This window comes from Herpailurus yagouaroundi, unplaced genomic scaffold, assembly GCF_014898765.1.
Source record: "Herpailurus yagouaroundi ecotype Mexico unplaced genomic scaffold, PumYag 140, whole genome shotgun sequence".
In the NCBI taxonomy this organism is placed as follows: Eukaryota; Metazoa; Chordata; class Mammalia; order Carnivora; family Felidae; genus Herpailurus; species Herpailurus yagouaroundi.
This window is the reverse complement of record NW_024412395.1, coordinates 27340103-27361960: the sequence shown is the minus strand read 5'-3', so window position 1 is coordinate 27361960 and position 21858 is coordinate 27340103. Positions and strand designations below refer to the sequence as shown.

Genomic DNA, 21858 nt, shown 5'->3' with positions numbered 1-21858 from the left:
TCCCCCCTCCCCCTCCTTTTTAATGTCCAAGGAGGGGTGAGGAAAGCAAATAGTTGGGTAAGAATTAAATTGAATGAAAGCTCACTTGGGTGAAGGAATGCATCGAGTAAAATTAAAGCTTTCAGTGATATGTGGCTATTGATACCTTTGTTACGGTTTGCCATAATCTTTAATGGTACCATGACTGTGGCCTTTTACTAAGCAAATTCTCTTTCAAGGACTGTGTCTTTTTTTTCCCACAAATGAACTATTTTCTGCAAAACATTGAATGTAACTTTCTGTGGGAGAATGAACATTTTTAGCTGTGTATGAACTGTGTATGCTTGTTGTTTGTAGGTAGCCCTTGTGAATAAAGGCATGGCTACACTAGTGGGTATAGGTGAATCAGTACAGAAGGTGGTGGTTTCTCAAACAATTCTTTTGTAAATTAGTAATTTAAGTTATTCCTTGCTTGACAGTTATGGCTTATTTTGACTTGTTACCTTTTCTTAAAAGTATAACTTTCTGAATAATATATTACTACTTTAATCATGAAACATTCTTTTATTAAAATATACCTTTCTGAGTAATTTGATATAATTTTAGTCATGTAAACACCTTTTTTAATGATTATTTTTTAATTTAAATCCAAGTAGTTAACATATAGTGTAATGATGATTTCAGGAATAGAATTTAGTGATTCTTCACTTACATACAATACCCAGTGCTCATACCAACAAGTGCCCTCTTTAATGGCCATCGCCCATTTAGCCTGTTTATTCTCTGTATTTACAAATCTATTATGGTTTGTCTCCCTCTCTGTTTTTATCTTATTTTTGCTTCTCTTCCCCCATGTTCATCTGTTTTGTTTCTTAAATTCCACAGATGAGTGAAATAGACAAATACCTTTTTCTGACTGACTTATTTCTCTTAGCATAATACACTCTAGTTCTATCCATATTGTTACAGATGGCAAGATTTTATTGTTTTTGACATCCGAGTAATATTCCATTGTGTGTGTGTGTGTGTGTGTGTGTGTGTACCACATCCTCTTTTTTTTAATGTGTTGTTTGATAACTTTTACATTTATTTATTTATGTTGAGAGAGAGAGAGAGAGAGAGAGAGAGAGAGAGAGAGAGAGAGATTGAGATTGCAAGTGGGGAAGGGGCAGAGAGAGGGAGAGACAGAATCCCAAGCAGGCTCTGCACTGTCAGCACAGAGCCTGACATGGGGCTCAAACTCATGAACCATGAGGTCATGACCTGATCTGAGATCAAGAGTCGGACACTTAACTGACTGAGCCACCCAGGCTGTCCCCACATCTTCTTTATCCATTCTTCAGTTGATGTACATTTGGGCTCTTTCCATACTTTAGCTATTGTTGATAATAGTGCTGCTATAAACATTGGAGTGCATGTGCCCCTTCGAATCAGCATTTTTATATCCTTTGGGTAAATACCTAGTAGTGCAATTGCTGAGTCGTAGGGTAGTTCTATTTTTAATTTGTTGAGGAGGCTCCATACTGTTTTCCAGAGTAGCTGCATCAGTTTGCATTCCCATCATCAGTGCAAAAGGGTTCCTGTTCCTCTACATCCTCACCAACTTCTGTCATTGCCTGACTTGTTAATGTTAGCCATTCTGACAGGTGTGAGGTGGTATCTCATTGTGGTTTTGATTTCTCTTTCCCTGATGCTGAGCGATGTTGAGCATCTTTTTATGTGTCTGTTAGTCGTCTGGATGTCTTCTTTGGAGAAGTGTCTTTTCATGTCTTCTACCCATTTCTTCACTGGATTATTTGTTTTTTGGGTATTGAGTTTGATAAGTTTTTTTATGGATTTTGGATACTAACCCTTTTTCTGATATGTCATTTGTAAATATCTTCTCCTATTCTGCCAAATGCCTTTTAGTTTTGCTGATTTTTTCCTTTGCTGTGCAGAAGCTTTTTATTTTAATGAGGTCCCAATAGTTCATTTTTGCTTGTGTTTCCTTGCTCTGGGGACATGTTGAGTAAGAAGTTGCTGTGGCTGAGGTCAAAGAGGTTGTTCCCTGTTTTCTCCTCTAGATTTTGATGACTTCCTGTCTTATGGTATGGTCAACACCTTTTTATTAGTGTGTGACATACTGGGAGTATAAAAGTAAACAATGACTTAATAAGGATTTGTAGGTGAGTGAATTTATAGATGAGGTTTGGTTTAGATAGTGGCATCATTTTATGTCTCTGTAGTAATCAGAACACAATTTAATGGAATTAAATAATAGTAATAATAGCTAACATATTGAACACTTACCATGTGGTAGATATTCTACAATCCCAGAAACTAGATATGGTTTTCCTGGTTTTACAGAAGAGGAAACTGAAGCTCAGAAAATCAGATTATTTGCACTGGTCACACAGTCAGGTTAGTGGTGGGTATGCAGTTGGAGCCCAAGTCTGACCATTTGCAGAGGCCATACACTGTTCTCTGTAAGCCCATGCTCTCAACCACTGTGCTATCTTAATTCCCTGCCCAAGCAAACTAAACTAATGAAGGAAATTAAACCTACGTACCTCCTGATTATAAATATATGAATAAAGTTTATTATCAGAAGTAGGTGTTGTGCTTCTCCTGGTCTTTAGAAGAATTATAGTTCTTGGTTCTTGCTGGAGGCTGGAGGTTGGAAACCAGGAGCCTTTTTATGTTTGTGACTCTGTGGTGTTCTCATTTTTCCTCAGGGCATTTGCTCTTTAGTCATCATCTTTGTTGCTGTTGTTGTTGTTGTTGTTTTTAAGTGTATTTATGTATTTTGAGGTGGGGGAGGGGCAGAGAGAGAGAGGGACAGAGAGAGAATCTCAAGCAGGCTCTACACTGTCAGCACAGAGCCAGATTCAGGGCTCGAACTCGCAAATCATGAGATCATGACCTGAATCGAAATCCAGAGTCAGAGGCTTAACCAGCTGAGCCACCCAGGCACTTCTGCTCTTTAGTTTTTGGCCACAGAAGTTTTATTTATTTATTTATTTATTTAAAAAAAATTTTTTTTTTCAACATTTATTTATTGTTGGGACAGAGAGAGACAGAGCATGAACGGGGGAGGGGCAGAGAGAGAGGGAGACACAGAATCGGAAACAGGCTCCAGGCTCTGAGCCATCAGCCCAGAGCCTGACGCGGGGCTCGAACTCACGGACCGCGAGATCGTGACCTGGCAGAAGTCGGACGCTTAACCGACTGCGCCACCCAGGCGCCCCTTGACCACAGAAGTTTTAAGTCATTTGAATTTTCTTCTTTTGAAATCCAAATAAAAAACAACATTTGATGCTGTGTAAAAATCACAGGGTAGACTCATGAATACAAAAATTGAATTTTTTAGGACACTCACCTGCAGTCCTAAGTTATCCTCAAACTGGCATACTGTGAAGTTCTCTACTTGGTTTATGAACTTAGCTACAGGCAGCACTCTAGCACGGTCTTGCTCACGTCCCTCGTATCATTACTGGTTGTATGCACTTGGGATTCGGATAATGTTCCCACACTATGTAAATAATACTGTCATTGGGTACAGTGTAGCATCCCATAATCTCACCAGTATGTGACTGCTCCATTTATGTGAATTAGCCTCAAGCTTCCCCATCTCTGTTGCCCACTTCACCGGCTTCCCTATCATGTACTTCCCAATCATGGGATTCTTTTTTGGTTTGTTCTCCTACCAACCTTGCTGTCCTATCCAGACAGTGCACACCACAGCTTTCCAGAAGTCATATGGTACTTAGAACTTCGTCCACAATATGTGATCTTGGTGAACCCTTCTGCTTCACAGTATTTTTCAGTTTAGCCGTCTGAACTTCATGTTGAAAATGTTGCTGACCACACTATAAAAAGAGAATAATCTTGCACACCAAATAACTTCCCATCCCATGAGTCTCTGTCTGTCTGCCTCTGTGTTTTCTCTTTCTGCTCACTCCCTTCTCTCTCTCTCTCTCTCTCTCTCTCTCTCCTCTACACACACAGGTGCACACACACAAATGACTACTCTTAATTGCCCTAGCAACATCTTCACTGCAAAACTGGAAATTAACCCTGTTACCATGCTTCCTAAAGTTTGGTTATCATGCTTCATCTTTTCTACTTTTCTTTACATTCTTTTGTTAGTGTTTTTAAGAAGTAAAATATTCCAGTATCAGAAAAAAAAAAAAATCTTATTGTGGAGTTTGTAGTTTATTCTCACCACAGTCTGCTAAATCAAAAGTGTTTGCATAGTTAGCAGCATGCATTGTGAACCCACTGCTTCCAAGGAGCCGAGCATGGCAGTTCAACGTCAAGTAGAGTGTATATTTTTAATATGCCTTGTAGCTTATTTAAAAAAATCACATGTAGGAGTCTATACAACCCCCATGTAAAGGTACCTAAAGATACAAGGCATCTTTTCTAAGAGACTCTACATCTTAAAGACCGTTAGAGTAAGTCTCCTATATATTTACCCTTTGAAATTTGACAACTATATTTTAGAAGTTATACTGGATGTGTATTACACTTTTACGGAGGAGAGAAAATCATGCTTTTTAATGAAGGAAATTGAAAAGGCAGAAAAACCCCAACACCCCCAAATGGATACAGTAGGTACTATTGTATAAAAGAGCTGTGGCTACAGAGGAAGGACCTTCATAATTTTGCTTTTAGAAGCAATGAACTTATTTTTGACCTAATACTCAAAACTGTGAGTCTGATCTTAGAGTGCTTCTAACCTAGTTACTGTTAGGTGTTGAGTGTCTTCATTATGGTTTATCTTCATAGCATGGAAAAGCCTTCAGGAAATGAAAGACATTTTTATTGTACTTCCATTCCCAACATTTTTTATTTGTTTATATTAGAGACAGTTTCTCTGCTTTTATCGAGGTCTTAGTCAATGAAAATATGTTTTGCTTCTGGAGCTCTATAGGGTGTGCACGGGTATTAGTCTCTGACTTACTGTGTTTGGAGCCTCTACAGCTATGGTGTAGGTACTCTGTTACCCTTGCCTTCTCCTAAGCCTCCCCTCTTAGGGAAGCTTTTATGTTTGCCTATTCCCTTGAGGTCAGGTTTGGCTTCCTAGCTGCCTTTGGACACATTGTCCTATCCATTAAATGAGTAATTCTTGTCCAACTGTCCTTTGTTTATGCTCCTCTGTGGTTCACTCACATGATGGACCTGATGGTCTCCTGACCAGCCAGCCCACAGAGATACCCTGTAGGCGGAAGGCAGGAGCTGAATCAGGCGTCGTGCTCACAAAAGAGCATTCTTCTATCTTTCATCCTTCTATCTTTCTAAAGAACATAATCCTATATTCTAGTGAGTTTCTTCTTAAATGGTCTCTCCTGTATTTCTATTTGTTCACGATCTCATGCTGATAATAAAAAAATAACACTCCCCCATTTTAGGAGAAGTCCCAGGTGACTGAATATATATAATGGAGAAGACTAGGAGAGGGATGGTTTGGCCAGAACGGTGCGGCCCCCCCCCCCCCCACTAGGTGTCTTTTGGCTTTTTTCTAAGCTTGTTTCCAATTTTTTTTTTTTATCAATATTTATTAAGAGACAGTGCCAAAAAAAAAAAAAAAAAAGAGAGAGAGAGAGACAGTGCCTACACTAGCACTGGTGATGTAAAACCACACTTGGCAAATCCGGACATAGTAAGCGTTTAGTAAAGTCTGTTGACTGAAAGAACGCTTAATGCCTTTATCCGCTTTTTGTACTCATAGCATTGAGGAAATAATCCCTGATTGAAAACCATCAGGGACTTCGAGCTACGTGTGTAAAAATCCAGATTACACACTGGGCTTGCTGGGCCCTGCTGGCCTCTGCAGCCTTATCTCCCACCCCTGCCATCTCATTGGAGTCCGCTGTAGTAGCTGCAGGGGCCTTGTTCCCTCGCTCTGAAACCTCAAGCTCTTTCCTGCCTCAGGTTCTGCTACTACTTACTGCGCTCTGAGCTGGCAGCTAAGTCTCACCCCCTCACCATACCCTTTGCTTACTTTTCCCCCCTGTCTTTCAAGTTCTGACCGAAAATTGCGCCTCCTCAGAGAGGCCCGCACTGACCACCTATCTAAAACGAGCCCTCTTATTTCTGTATGCTTTTTCTCTCCTCTGTAATAACATTGTATATAATTTGTAATTATTTTGTTTGTTCGATTTCGTTTCTTTTCTCATTATGCTGCAAGTTTCAGAATGACAAGCCCCGTGTTTGTCTTTTTTACCACTTTTATCCCCGGGACCTAACATGCCGCCTGGCAGATAGCTGCTACTGAGTAAATATGCTTGAATGAATGATTTCATGCCTGTGGGTTTGAAAATGCAAACAAAATATGGCTGCAGTTGACTTTCCTCAACTGCTTGCTTTTTTTCTGCTTTGGGCACTCCTACTTTCCTGTGGGTGGAGATATTACCTCTTCTACACAGAAACTGCTTAGAGACATTTGAGGGCCTGTGTTACTCAGTTTTATGGGATTCAACCAAAGAATTCCATACACTTTTACTCACTTATTTTTATGGGTTATATTAATCATACTGTGAAATCAGTCATCTATTATGTAAATTTTGATAACAGAAAATATAATTTTCGGAATTTCCCCAGTATAAAAGTGTTTCTAGGAAAAAAAATGTTTCTCCGTTCAGGAAACTTTATAGAATCTAGAATATACCTGTGATATTTTGTGCAAGTATTTTAAGGCTTTTTTAATTTTGGCTGTGGCCACCCATGAACAGTGTGGCCTTTTAATTTATAGTGTGGAAATTATGGGATAAATGAGAGATTAGAATTTGGCCCAAAGATGTATTTTGCTTGGCCACTGCAATTATTTAAGCATTTTTAATTTTTAATGCTTTTAGATAGACAGACATTCTTTGTATTGGTCATAAGCACAACTAGTTGCCAGTGTTTTATACTAGTCTGCTTCTCACTTTTATGTTACTTAACTGATCTGTTTAGGTCTTTGTGTTTGTTGCCTCTCGCTTTGGAACTTGCAAATGATCATTAAAAAAAAAAAAAGACACACACACACACACACACACACACACACACATAAAGAAAAAAAAAAAAGAGGTTAGAGAGGGAGAGAGCCAAAGCATAAGAGACTCTTAAAAACGGAGAATGAACTGAGGGTTGATGGGGGGTGGGAGGGAGGGGAGGGTGGTTGATGGGTATTGAGGAGGGCACCTTTTGGAATGAGCACTGGGTGTTGTATGGAAACCAATTTGACAATAAATTTCATATTAAAAAAAAAACCCCAAAATAAATAAATGTTTTAAAAAAAATACACACACACATACATACATACACACACACATATGCATATTTAAGTGTACATATACATAAAAACTTACTAGGAATATAAAATCATTTGTGTTTGGAAGAAATGTCATATACTGGAGGAGCCAGCAGTCCTGGATTCTAATCTCAGCTCTGCCATAAATAAATTTTTTGGTATAGGAAAAGTCACTTTTTAATCTTAGAGTCTTATTTTTTTCACTTGTAACTGAAGGTTTTGTTTTTGTTTATTGAATTCTGTGATGTCATGAAAAAGGAATTAAAGTCAAGATCAAGATTCAACAGATTTTGAGACAAAAGACAATTTCATGTTGTCATTTAGCTTTGTTATGAACCACTGCTTCATTTAATACAGGAATTAGTTCCTCATCTTATTTGTATATCTCCTTGAATTTTTTTTTTTTTTCAACGTTTATTTATTTTTGGGACAGAGAGAGACAGAGCATGAACGGGGGAGGGGCAGAGAGAGAGGGAGACAACAGAATCGGAAACAGGCTCCAGGCTCTGAGCCATCAGCCCAGAGCCCGACGCGGGGCTCGAACTCACGGACCGCGAGATCGTGACCTGGCTGAAGTCGGACGCTCAACCGACTGCGCCACCCAGGCGCCCCTCTCCTTGAATTTTTAACTTTTATTTTTAGACTTTTGGGGAATAATTCTTTCCAGTAGTGCTTCTATCTTTGGAGTCGCTCTGATGTGACTTATTATTAGTTTGGAACTCCTGTTCCAGCCTCAGCATTTTAGGATTATTTGCCTTTTCATGGTGCTGTCTTTACAGTGCATGGACCACAGGACACATGCACTAAACACTGAAGGTGTTACTGTAGAGTCACTACAGGAGGACAGAGGGGAGGGGACTTAAATTCTCATTCAGCAAATTCTGAGGTAGATGTGAGAGAGGGTTAGAGATTTTGATAGCTGGAGGTAGAATGGAAGAGTGCTGTAGGAGAAGGAAGTATCCAGGACAAAGATATTAATGCAGGGAAAACTGGAAAGTGCAATCTCCAAAGTGCAAATGTCTTGGTTTACTTTGCAAAGTGCAAATCTCTTGGTTTAATATGGACGTATTCTGAGTTCGGAGGACTTGTGGGACATCAGTTTGGGATGATAAGGCAGATTTTATCCAATTCATGTACGTTTGTGAATTCAAGGTTCATAGTTTGGGGACCTTTGCTTTAGATTATGAGTATCTTTTGAAGACTCTATTCCTGGAACCCTGTTAATTGCACATGATAGAAACCCAATTCAAAATCCCTTAAACATAAAAGAACATGTACTGGGCTACCGTATAACTGAAGGTTCCAGAGTGGTTGACTCTAGACACAGCTGGATCCGGTGGTTCAGTGAGACCATTAGGTCTCTTGTTTTCTTGACTCTACTTGCTTCTGGTTTGACTGTATTCTGTAGCAGGCTTTCTCCATAGCTGAGTTTCCATCCTACCAGTTTAGTTACCCTATCTGAAAGAGAGTACCTCCCTCTTGGCAGTTCTAACAAAAGTCTCAGAGTGACTGAAATGACTTAAAAAAAAAAAAAAAAAGATGATGTGGTCTTTAAACTTGTTACGCTGGCAGAAGGCACTTAATATTGTGATTGGCCAAAGTAGGGTCAACCCAATTCAAACCATATGAACTCAGTACCGGAGAGCAAAAGGGAAGTTACATTGCTGTTATTCGAAGAGAGAAAACAATGTTTTGTAAACCAAAAAACATGGTGAGTACTACAGTGATACATGGGAGTAAGGTAAGGTAAACTGTGCAAAGGACAATTATTACAGTGTGTAGTGTAGAGACCATGGGTGAGGGTAGAGATGGTCAATGGATTCTAAAATCTAATGGAGAAATAGTGAGCTTCTGAAGAACCATGATAATAGGAATGGAAAGTAGTAAAGGAACTAGCAATATGAATGAAATTTGTGCTGAAATGGGTGAAGGGGATTAAGAAGTCAAAACTTCCAGTTGTGAAATAAGTAAGTCACAGGGAATGAAAAGTACAGGATAGGGAATATAGTCAATAATATTGTAATACACTTATTGCGGTGAGCATCTCGTAATGTATATAATCTTTGAATCACTATGTTGTATACCTGAAAATAATTTAATATTATCTGTCAACTATACTTCAATTAAAAATTTAAAGAATTAAAAAATTGTTTTGTTTGCATTTCACTAACTATAAAATTTGTCTAGAATCGGAACTGAAATTTATCTCTGTCTTGTCCATGAGAAAAGAAGTTGTGACACAAATTAATTTAGTCTAAGAGATCACAGTTAAACTACTTTAGTGGTTATAATTGTTTTTAAAATAGCTCTGTGAATTGTAAGTCATTCATATTAGCCCATTAAATTGGATCAGTGGGTTTATTTTGGTGCATTTTAAGTTACTCCATGTACTTAAATATGGCAAAACTTCCTTTTCTTAAAAAAATTAATGTAACACTGCCTCTTTTCTTTATTTAAATAAAATGCTATGTATATGTAATGTTATGTTACATATACATATACATGTATGTGTGTGTATATATCACACACAAATAATCAATTAAGTGATTGATTACTTAGTATAAACTTCTCAAACTTATCTCCCCTCTTTACCACCCCCCAGCCCCAAAACAGGTATTAAGTGCTTTTGTAGCATTCTTTCAGTTTGTTAGATCTCAGAGTGAAAATGAATGAGTAAATCGTGTTGCTCCCCTACTTAGTATCCAGTTCCGAAAAGCCAGTCTCTTTCTCAGTGGTCTGAACTGATGATGCATGCATTTGAAGATTATATACTATATGCCAGACACAAATAATAAAAATGTGAATAAGGCACTATGCTTTGAATTAAATTTCTTCTCTTGGACATAGTTGTTTGTTTCTTTCCTTCTTTCAGGTTTTTATTTTATTTATTTATCTTTTGTATTATTTAGACAATGTTCACTTAAATCAGCTTTTCTAAAGCAGTCATATACTACGTTTCTAGGGAAATCCCCCACACTTAGTAATCTGTCTTTCAGTATTGGAGTAGATCTGAAGTATAGGGGATTTTTAGCCCATAGTTTCTCTGTGTATCCAGTTTTGATACAGATATTTATTTGTAATACAAACTATTTTGGTGGGTTCCAAGATTTTCAGAAAATGAAAGTGTCTAAGAATGGGAACTAGGTTTTGTCACTCTTTTTTCCTCCATCATAAGCTTAAATACAATGAAAAACATTTCATGAAATCTGATTATATTAAAGGCCTATCTTATTTATGTATGTGTTTAGCATTTTTAATGTAGAGGTTTTCATTCAGATGTAGTGATTCTTAGCTTTCATTTTGTAGCATTGCTGAGTGTCTTCAGTTTTCTCAAAGGAAATTTTTAACTTTTAAAACAGAAAAATATCAGCTCACTTTTATTGAGAAGAATGTTTTTCTCTGCATACCATTTTATAAAACGATAGTTGCCAAGAAACCAAGCAATAGCTTCGTGCCATTGCTACAAAAGTTTAGGAATCCTTGACACTTGCAATTGGTAGAAATGAGGAGATTGTAATTCAGTAGTTCATAAAGAGTAATTATAGAGCTATATAATCATTTTAACAACAGTATTCTTATTTTTTCCAGGTGTCCAAAGGTATTTAATTATACTCATACTGTATTTGCATTATTTTTTGAAAAATGTAAGAAAAGTAGGAGAAGCAGAGGTTAAGAACTAAGGGTCATGTTTGCTCTGAAATTTGAGTAATGTTTATGATGTAAGTGGTGTTTATGTAAGTAATTATTTTCTTTGTCTGATTTTGATATTTAGAACTAGGGGAAGTAAAAGGAAACACATACATAGACATACACACAAGAAGTAGAAACAGTGGCAATTTTACAGTAGTACTACCTGAAAGCCATTAGAGCTTCAGGAACATGATCTTAATTTTTGTCTTTTTTCAATCACTTTTATTTCAGATAAAATGCTGGCAGATGGAAGTGATCCACTTGAGCAGTGTTGAGTTTTCTTTATTTTTTTTTCCATGGAAAAAAGCTTCCAGAAAACTTTTGTTTTTTTTTTTAATATGTTCAGCATGCATATGTTTTACATGTATTAACCAGTATTAAAAATGCAGTTCCTAATTAGATGTCTGAATTTGAAAGAAGGCTGCGGTGAAAACCAGCCTTTTAGAGTTACTGAAAAAGAAAGTTTTGATGAATAGGGTTTTCATTTTTGCTATTGCATCCTTCAGCCATCTGTGGCCCCAGAAACTAAGGAAATTACATTATCTATATATCTCAGCTATTATGTTTTAGAATTTTACTGGATAATGTCATTTTTGATGATAAACCTTTAAGTTATTGATTGTATCAAAATGTGGAGAATTCAGGACATTTATATTCTTTTATGACCTGTTTTGTATTATAGCAGAGAAGTTAATACTTCTGTTACTTAAGGATTGAAGCTTTAGGTGGACATAAGTTGTTATCAACTCGACATGTCGTAGATGTTAGGAAAAACCTAGGAAATCTCTAAAGTAATATATTGTATTCTTTTTTTTTTTTTTACATTTTAAAATGTAAGAGATGAGGGGAAATCCCTTCTCTCCAAGTTTATCTACGTGAGTCACCTTATGTCTTCTAATAGAGTATAGTGAAATGGTGCCATTTGAATCAGTATTTCCATGTTTTCAATTTAGAATGAGTTTGTATTCATCAACATTCATCTACATTTCTGTTTTACTTTTCAATTTGTGAAACAGTATTTTTTCAGCTGATAAGCACATCCAACCAAGAAAGACTTCTAGTTTTCATTGACATGGAGTGTCAATTGTTCTCTTACTTATTTTATCTTATTGACTAATGTGGTGTTTGCAACTTCAAACCACAGATTAGGCACATAGATATTGACTAATCCTGACACAAATATTAGCCCACACGATGTGAATTCCTTCAGTGTTTGGGCATTCCTAGGAACATATGATGGGTTTTGATTTTCTCATCTGTACCTATTAGACATAGTGTTACACAGTAGCTCTGACAGAGAGGGAAAGAGAACTGGTCTAGAAGTCAGGGGAGTCAAGTTCGAGACCCAGATCAGCCACTCACGTTTATAAGGGCAAATCACTTTTTTTTTTTTAATGTTTATTTATTTTTGAGAGAGGATGCAAGTGGGTTAGGGGCAGAGAGAGAGGGAGACACAGAATCTGAAGTAGGTCCAGGCTCTGAGCTGTCAGCACAGAGCCCGACGTGGGGCATGAACCCCCATGAGCTGTGAGACCATGATGAGCCGAAGTTGGACGCTCAACCGACTGAACCACCCAGGCACCCCAAGGGCAAATCACTCTTATTCTGTACATTCACCTGCAAGGTGGTAAACACACAAAAAATAATATTCTTCCTATTTATCTTCAATATTTGTTATGAGGATCATATGAGATAATGTTCCAAGAATATTATGTAAACTGAAGAGTAAGATATTATTGTGAAGTTTGAACAGTTATAGGTAGAATTTGTACTGTTCTTCTGTGTACCTGATTTTTTCTTTGAGTTTTTTTTTTTTCAGTTAATCTCTAGCCTTTAGTTTATCTATTTTAAAACGTGAGTAAGAGAGATGACACAGAATTAATTCTTTAATAAAAACGTAATGTTTAAAGAGTATCTGGCCCAAAACCTCAATATGCTGCTAACTTTGTTCTTCCATCAGATTGTTTATAGAGATAGAATGGGAAGAAATGGTAGAGGAGATATTTTTTGTGGAGTTTTGGTCTCTAGTTTATTGTGGTTCTGGTATCAATTTTGAATTGTAGCTAAATAGCAATGACCAATTACATATTATAGTGGGTAGTGATAATGAATTAAAATAGTGGTCAGATTTATATTTTTATAATTAGAAATGTGAGTTAATAATTCACTGTTTATTCATTTTCTTCAACTAACATTGATGTAACTGCTTTTATTTTATAAGGTATTTTGTTAGGTACTTGATTTGAAAGTGTGTTGAAAGAATGCTCGTTTATGAAAAAGATAAAAATGAAAGGTGGTTCAATTGCACCTTGTCTAGTAATGACTAAGGTGTTCTTCCAGTGAAAACGGGGTATACAGTTGTCTCATAGATCTGGAGACTTGACCATACCTGGTGGCTTTCTGTGAAATGGGCAATTCTCATCCCGGTGATAAAATGATGGTGGCTTTCTAACACAATGTAGTTATTTCACATACATGGCATCATCTTTTGTTTAAACCCCAAGAAAGGATTATGTAAATATCTGAACATGCAGAAGTTTTACATTAATTTTAATAAAAAATAACAGTTGAACATCATAACTGCCAAAACATTAGATAAATGGAAATAAGTGTTCTGATACATTTTCTTGAAGTTGATACAAATTTTAGCAAACATAATAAAATCTTCCTTTCTTGTTCACAGTAGAAATGACCATTTCAGGTCAGCTGTGTCACTGGCTACCATAATTAGCACAAGTCATTTAGCTTGAAAATATCTTTAAAACTTAAACATGTTGAAAGCTTTGTATTAACAGATAAAATTTTTTTGAGACCTTAGGCATATTAGTTTTGCATTTTCTTTCCTGCAGAAATAGGCTTTCCTTCTTATTTCTTTCAAAAATGTCTGAAACATTTACCCTTCCTATTTGGGTTTACAAGTATAATGTGCTGAAAGAGAATTGGAGATGTTTGCCTGTTGCAGACAGTGATATCTAAGCCACTCATTCAACTTCCTTGTTTTAGGCATTTTAAAAAAATTACTGCTTCTACCAGGTAAAGGAGTTAAACTAAGATAAACACTCCCAACTACTCACAATGTTGCTTTTCAGTTCCCTCCTTCCAGATCATTCTGATTTCTTTGGATCCATCCATTTCTTTTCAGTTCAGTTCATCCGTTGCTTTTCAGTTCCCTCCTTCCAGATCATTCTAATTTCTTTGGATCCATCCATTTCTGTGACCCTTCACTTCCAGTATTTTACCAGACCATCTCACTAAGTAATAAACAATTCTGAATAGCTGAATTAATAATTAATTAATTAATATAGCTGAATTAATAATATTTTAGTTTTTGTCACTGCTAAGCAGTATTACCCATTCTGTTATACTTGGACAGGGTTAGTAATGGTGTGGAAGTGGCCAGTCTGTGAATGGATGAGTGGGGAAAGAGAAACACTTGTAAAGTAACAGATAATTAACTCATGGGTTTTTTAACAAGTGAAATTCAAAAGCAAATATTGAAAGTATATTTTAGGGTTACTTTGGTGTCTTATGATATTGCCCTTTCCTTGAAGTTTTAGAAACAAGTATCATCATAAATTTGCCCAGGAAATATTTTATTATTATTTCTAAGTTCCCTGAGGGCAGAGGCTTTGTCTTTTTCACAACTGTTCCCAAGGTCTAATTCTTAGTGTTCAGTGAATATTTGTTGGATGAGCGAGTAAATAATGATAATACTAAGGAAAGTCAATAAAATTTCAAAGACCTGTACTTTTTGCTATGTGCAATATTTCTTCAGTTGTATTTATTTACAGATAAGAGATACATAAGAACAAGGCTAGCTGATTTTACTATTTAGCAGTGGATTTACATGTTTTACAAGGTTATATGCTCCCTATATTCTTTCTCTTTTTTCTTTCATGTTATATCCATTGCAGTTCCCTGCTTATAGCAGCTGCTCAAGGTTTGCATGAACATTATGCTTTACTTTAAAGAAATTCTTATCTCTTGTTATATAATTACCTGTGCAGTACAGTAAATAAAGTAGCTTTTTTCATGGTTTTCACTTTTCTTTTTTTTTTTTTGGATTATTTTTTCCAAGTAGCAAGAGATCTAGGTGTAATGAGTTTGAAGCACATCAGGTAGAATCTGAAGTGATAAACAGGAACTATAAGATGGAAATACTAAGATTTTGCCTTTTCTATGATACAGTGGCAATATGCACAAAAGGTTACCAGTTATTAGTTCATTGGCAGAAAAATTTAGGGAATACAAATGCAGTGAGGAAAAACTGGTTGCATGAGACATGGACTTCCTATAAGGTATTACAACCCAGGACTCTTTTGAAAGTGTACAGATTATGATGAGAGAACAGTAGAGGAACAATAATAACTTATGATTCCCGGAGGTTTACCTTTTAACTTGGCAGTGGTACCAATTTATGTGGTCTCCTTCATAGAAATAGTATCTCACTGTTTTTTCAGGGAGTATTGCTTGACTTTTGTAGCCCTTTCAAGCATTTTCAACCATGTAATGGTAGGATACCTTCCTAATTCATGCCTTGTATTTCAGTTAATTACCATACTCCTTCACATCACTAAAAACTTCATTTTTAGCATGTCTACTTCTTGGAAATGTCATCAATTTGACCATATTCTTGTCCCTTCCTCTCTATTAAGTATCTTTCCATCTCAAAGAAAGCCCTTGCATTTTAATTCAATATACAGTAAAACCTTGGATTGCGAGTAACTTGTTCTGCGAGCATTACCCAAGATGAGCAAACATTTCTAATAAACTTTAACTTGATAAACGAATGATGTCTTGCAATAGGAGTAGTACGTGATGCCAGATGTCACGTGATCACAACTGAGCCAGTGGTTCTCTCTCTCTTTCACTGTGGGATTGTGTGTCTCATGCTCAGATGCTTGTTCTCAGGCCACAGTGTTTGGCAGAAATCAGTGATGTTTCAGAATGTTGGAAGGTGTCCACAGCTGGGCCTGGATTCTCTGTCTGCCTTTCTGTCTCCTCCTCCCCTGCTCATGGTCTGTGTCTCTCTTAAAAATCAATAAACATTAAAAAAGCCCAAAAATTTAAAAGAAGGAAATCATCAAGAAGTATGAATGGGATATGCCAGTGGCTGAAAGATTGCAAGATTTTATAAGAAGTCTGCGCCTGTATCTTGTCTGCATAGGAGAAGGAGAAAAAGGCAGAGGCATCCCTCTCTTCAACTGAAATTAGGGAGATGTTTAAAATGTGGGAAATAGTGCAAAATTTTGTAGACAAGCACCACCTGAATAAGGCTTAAGCAGGGTGAGTGATGAATCTGTTTGGTGACAACACAATGTCACATTTCCATGAAATCCTCAAAAGGAGGCAAAAGCAAGTATCATTGGATAGGTTCCTTGTTAAAGTTGCATGGAAAGAAAAAGATTCCATTGAGGCAATCAATAGGTTGGCAGTGATTCTGGTAGCGATAGTGAAAGTCGTTCTATACAATAACCCTTCTCTCTTGTCTCTCTCACACCAGCCGTGAAGGTTTTCAAAGATAAGTGCGGTTAATTTGTTTATATTTCTTTATATTTTGTATTTCTTTATTATTCTGTATTATATTATAGTATAGTAATCATGTTTGTATGAATATTGTTGGGTGATGCAGTGAATCATCTGAGTTTCCATTATTTCTTATGGGGAAATTTGCTTTGATATACAAATGCTTTGGATTACAAGCATGTTTCCAGAGCGAATTATGCTGGCAAACCAAGGTTTTATTGTACTATAGTTCTGTGTTTCCTGCCTTTTATAATCATCTATTTACCACTTAACTGGAGTAAATTAGGAATGTTATCAGTCAATGCCAAGTTTAATATCTGTTGTTTTTTTCCCCTTACTTCTTTCAACTCTTTCTTGCTTCGATCCCTTTAATACTCTTTTTTTTTTTTTTTTTTTTTTTTTGGCATTACTTATGGCCTTGACTTGAAGGGCAGAAAGCTTCTTGACCTCTTGTTGGGTCTCTCCAGCTAGTTATTATTTTGTTTCTAGCTGTCATTTCTCCTTGCCACTACTTTTAAAATAACAGCACTGTTCTAGGTCTTGTCATAAACCGTTTTATCTGGATCTTTTCTTAAAACTTTTAAAAAATATATAAATGTGCATTACAGTAATCACCAGGTTTGGAGCATTTTGTCTGCAGCAGCCCAATAAAACACTTTAAAACGTTTGATCTTATTTAAAACTTAAAACAACCCGATGATCTGAACTATTATTACCACCACTTAATAGACAAGGAAACTCAGGCCGAGGGGGTTAATTATTTGCCAAACATTGTATAGCAACTAAGTGGTAGAATTTGGATCCAATGTAGTCCTCCATGACTCAGTGGCCCAAGCCCATCACTGCTACTCACCATCACTTCTCTTCTGACATCTCTTGTGCTGGTAGCCTTTGCTGCCTTTCTCTGGTAAGAACCATCACCTATCAGTATACACTCAGGTTATTAGTTGTATGTACTTAACCATGAATTCATCTCTTCTGTAGAGGATGCACTTTCCACATAGGGCAAGATACCATGGAACGCCTTCTCTTCCAATTTAACTTTCCCTCGTAAATTTCTTCTCATCTGTTTCTGGTACCTTGGGTACGTGTTCTACCTCACTGCCCTGTTGTCACTGCATCCCCATCCTGAATTAGACACCCAGTCGTAGTGCTTTCTCTGATATGGTGCTGCTGAAGAAGACACTCTTAAGCAGCCATGTGTGTATCTGACCTGATCCTCATGGCTGTAGCTGACTGAGGATGAGATGGCTTGTTACCCAGAAATAGCCACATCACAGGTAGGCAGGTAAAGTGTGACATGTCCTTCTGAGAAAAGAATCATTTAAGCCAGTTGGATTCTTTTCTTGGGAATTTGAATGAAGAAATATAGATAAACTGGGGCAGTCAATGGCAGGATTTGTAGGCTAAGGCTCCTGAGGCAGGACCTAGAGAGTCCATAATAGGTCATATGCCAACTGAAGTTATAAGAGAGCAGAAACTATCAGTAAGCAGAAGTAGAGTAGGGAAAAGGAAACAGGTGCACAGAGAGAGGAGATGCCATGAGAAAGATAGCTTGTATCCTGTGTGAAGGAGGTTTACAGAGAACAGCTGGTCCCCAGACCTCCTCTAGACAGCTTTCTGGTTCTTGTCTCAGCTTTTATGGGAAACTTCATTTTATTTGAGATAACTTCTGCCCCTGTTTCTTGGTCTTCAAAAAGCCTGGGCTACTTCTTCTTAAAGCATCAGTGATTATTAGTACTTATCGAATTATTTTAGCTAAGATAAAGTCCCTAGAATGATACTTTTTAGATATGATTCTATTCATTTATGTTTGGTCTCTTATAAAAGGTACCTTTTGATTTCCTTTGCTTCAGTCACCCCCAACAATTTTCATGAGTAATAGTATCTTGGTATCACCTTGATTCAGTTGTCAAAAGATTTCAGTCGCTGCTAGTTATCTTTCCAACAAATAAATTCTTACACATATGGTTAAAGAATGACCACCTGCTCCTTATCTTGGGATGGTCCTATCCGTCTTAAGTATAGTCTCTATTTTGTTTAAGATAACTTGCTTACCATAGGCACACTGGGTTTCCTATGTTTGATGGGGAATAATGGCCACATTACAGAAAAAAAAATAATGTTTATTTTATTTATTTTGAGAGAGAGAGAGTGTGTGTGTGCGAATGGGGAGAGGGGGAGAGAGAGAGAGAGAGAGAGAGAGAGAGAGAGAGAGAGAGAATCTTAAGCAGGCTTTGTGCTGTCCACAAAGAGTCTGATGTGGGGCTCGATCTCATGAACCATGACATCATGACCTGAGCTGAAATCAAGAATTGGCTGCTTAACTAATTGAGTCATGCAGGAGCCCCCAGAAAAATTTAAACATATACAAAATAAAGGAAATAGATAACTTTTTTTAACCCTGTAACAGTTATGCATACATGCCCAATCTTGTTCTATTTAAACTCTGTCTAACTTGTTATGATGAGCACTGGGTGTTGTATGTAAGTAATGAATCACTGACTTCTACTCCTAAAACCAATATTGCACCATGTGTTAACTAACTAGAATTTAAATAAAAGTTTGGAAAACAAAACAACAAATAAACCTCTGCCTAGCTGCTTTACAGTGCAGATTATGTTGAAGCAAGTTGCATACATTTCATTTGTAGCTCTACATATTTCACTGGGTATCTCTAAAAGATGACCTTTCTTAAAAAAACATAACTGAAATACTATTATTACCCTGTTAAAAATCCTAAGTAATTCCTTTATGTTGTTAAATGTTTCTGACCTTAAAATACTACATTTACCGTAGCTAGGACCATATTATGTAATAAGGAAAAGAGAGGACAATCCCCCAGAGTCCAGAGCATGCTCGTAATGCTGTGTATGAAGGGTTGCCCAACACAAACTGCCTTTTGTCCGCAGAGCTGAAGTATGATGCTTCTTATTTGAGCAGTGTTGATTTAGTGGCTCATTTAGTATCTTTGATGCTTTGTATTCACTTAGTTTTTACCTATAACATATAGGTTTTGTTGCATTATAAAAATGGTGCTCTCTGGAGTTGTACAGAAGAAAGCCTATGCTGCCGTGCATGGGCCCTGGGCAGCAACATTTGTATTTAAGTATAGTATGCAACCAGGGTTGAGAATGGAGGTCTAAAGTATACTATCTGGGCTTAGTACAAATAATAGCATTATCTATTACATTTTATCTTCACCAGTTCAAGATTATAATTATAAATATAACTCAGTAATTCTATTAGCTTTGTTTCACTTGCTGGGTATTTCCTTTCTTTTTGTTTTGTTACTTTTAAGAGATAATCATAGTAGTATGAAACATTCTGACCACATAAAAGCTTATTGAAGAAGTTAAATATTCTAGCTAATTAAAGAAAACACTAATTGGACAGATTGCTGTTTTATATTATTAATTTTAATTATTTTTTAATCAGAATGCACATTTTTTAAGGAATGCTGCTGTTTTATACTTTTTTTCATGAATTGAGTGACTTAAATATTCAGATTATTATTATTATTTTTGAATAGTTGGTTTTGCTTGGTCTCTGTGTGTATCTCTTTGTATCCCTTCCTCTTTTTATAAGGACAGAAGTCACTGGATATGGAGCCCACACTAATCTCGCATGACCTCATCGTAACTTGGTTACATTGGCAGAGACCATCCAAATAAGGTCGTATTTACAAGTGCCAAGGGTTAAGACCTGAATGTATCTTTTTCGGGGACAGAATTCAATCCACTACACTATCATCCTTGAATTCAAAGTGTTATTTGGTGCCTATTGCTTGCTAGGCTTTCAGTAAATTTTGTTAAAGGACTGCCTGGTACCATCATATACATTCAGTAAGCCGTAATATAGTCATTACTTCTAGAACTAGAAGAAACAGTAAAAAATCATATAGCCCATGCTTTCCATGTGAAAGATTATGTGTCATCTTTAGTTCATTGGTAAAACAACAAAAAAGTTTGAGTGATTGGACTATAATCACATAGATACTGTCCACTGGATGGTATGAACAAAATTTTTATTATTTAAGTGCTATCATAGAGTCTTTGTGATAAATCTTTTTTTCTTACTAATTAGTGTTTTTAGATATTAATACCTGACATTGAGATGATATGACAGATATTAACATAGTTAGGACTTCAGAGCTCGTCTAATCAAGCTGTTATTTTACAGCTGAGAAAGCAGAGGTCTGAAAAGGTTAAGTGAGTTGTCGAAAACCAGGGGTAGGTGATGACATTTCTGGGTGGGTCCTGAGTGTTTAGTATTGAATTCTATAATTTGAATCTAATGAAGCAAATTTGATAGCACCTAGAACACACTGATAAAAATCAATAACATGCTTCAAAATAAATACTGGAAGAATGTGAAATAATTTAAAGGCAAAGGTAAGGGATTTTTTTTTTTTAATGTTTTATTTTTGAGACAGAGAGAGACAGAGCATGAGCAGGGGAGGGCCAGAGAGAGAGAGGGAAACACAGAATCCGAAGCGGGCCTCAGGCTCTGAGCTATCAGCACAGAGCCTGACGTGGGGCTTGAACTCACAGTGAGATCATGACTTGAGCCAACCAACTAAGCCACCCAGGTGCCCCGAGATAAGAGGTGATTTAATTAATCAGCAATATTGTTCTCTTGTCACTGAAGGCAAATGGACAAAAACGGGCTCAAACAGCACGAAAAGCAGATTGGGTTCGTTTTCCATCTGGAAAGTCTGACAGTGGGATTGTTGAGAATTGTCATAGGGAATTTGAAGAGGAATGAACTCAAAACAAAACGAAAACAAAACCCACACAAATTCACTTATTAGTTTGGTCTTACCTGGAAATTTCAATTTTTTTTTCAGAGCCACTCGTTTGCTCCGTCCACATCAGTACTTTTCCTCTGAGAATGTAACTTTAAGTGTATTTCACAAGGTGAGATTTCCAACCACTGCAGTCACAATCTTTGAAATTCCTTGAATCTGTAGCTCTCAGTGCCTGGTTTTTATATCTGTTTCCCATAAAACAGGACATGATATAAACGGTAGCTTACAAATCTTTGACCTTCAGATTACAGCATAATATTCATACATCAGACTTCCTCTGGATGTATCAAAGTTTTGTGTCTCCAGAAGGATCCTTAATGCCTTCCAAGATTGAGAGAAAAGGACTAGTTTAGTATTCCTACCTACTGTATTGATCCATCCTCTTCTGGGTTCTGGCATGGCTTTAGCTAGTTGATGGATTTTCTAGCTGTGAATGACTGTCATGTCTCATTTGAGTACTTCCTGTTGAGTACATTCGGTGAGTGACTTCTCTTCACTTACTGGTTGCTCTGACAAAATCAGATTGCCTGCGTGCCACTTGCATATAACTGTATGCTCTTTTCTACAGACTGCCTTT

General features: G+C 36.8%; 1 protein-coding gene across 9 annotated transcripts in view; it reads left to right on the top strand.

The window, feature by feature from the left end:
• Positions 1–21858, top strand: part of QTMAN (queuosine-tRNA mannosyltransferase) — a 389119-nt gene that overhangs the window by 127379 nt on the left and 239882 nt on the right. Inside the window, exon 1 of one of the 9 annotated variants that reach the window (XM_040474981.1) lies at positions 8943–8966. The exons of the other annotated variants lie outside the window; for them this stretch is intronic. The gene's annotated coding sequence lies outside the window, so the exon portion shown is untranslated. Of the gene's footprint in view, positions 1–8942; positions 8967–21858 lie in introns of those variants that run through there. 9 annotated transcript variants of the gene reach the window in all.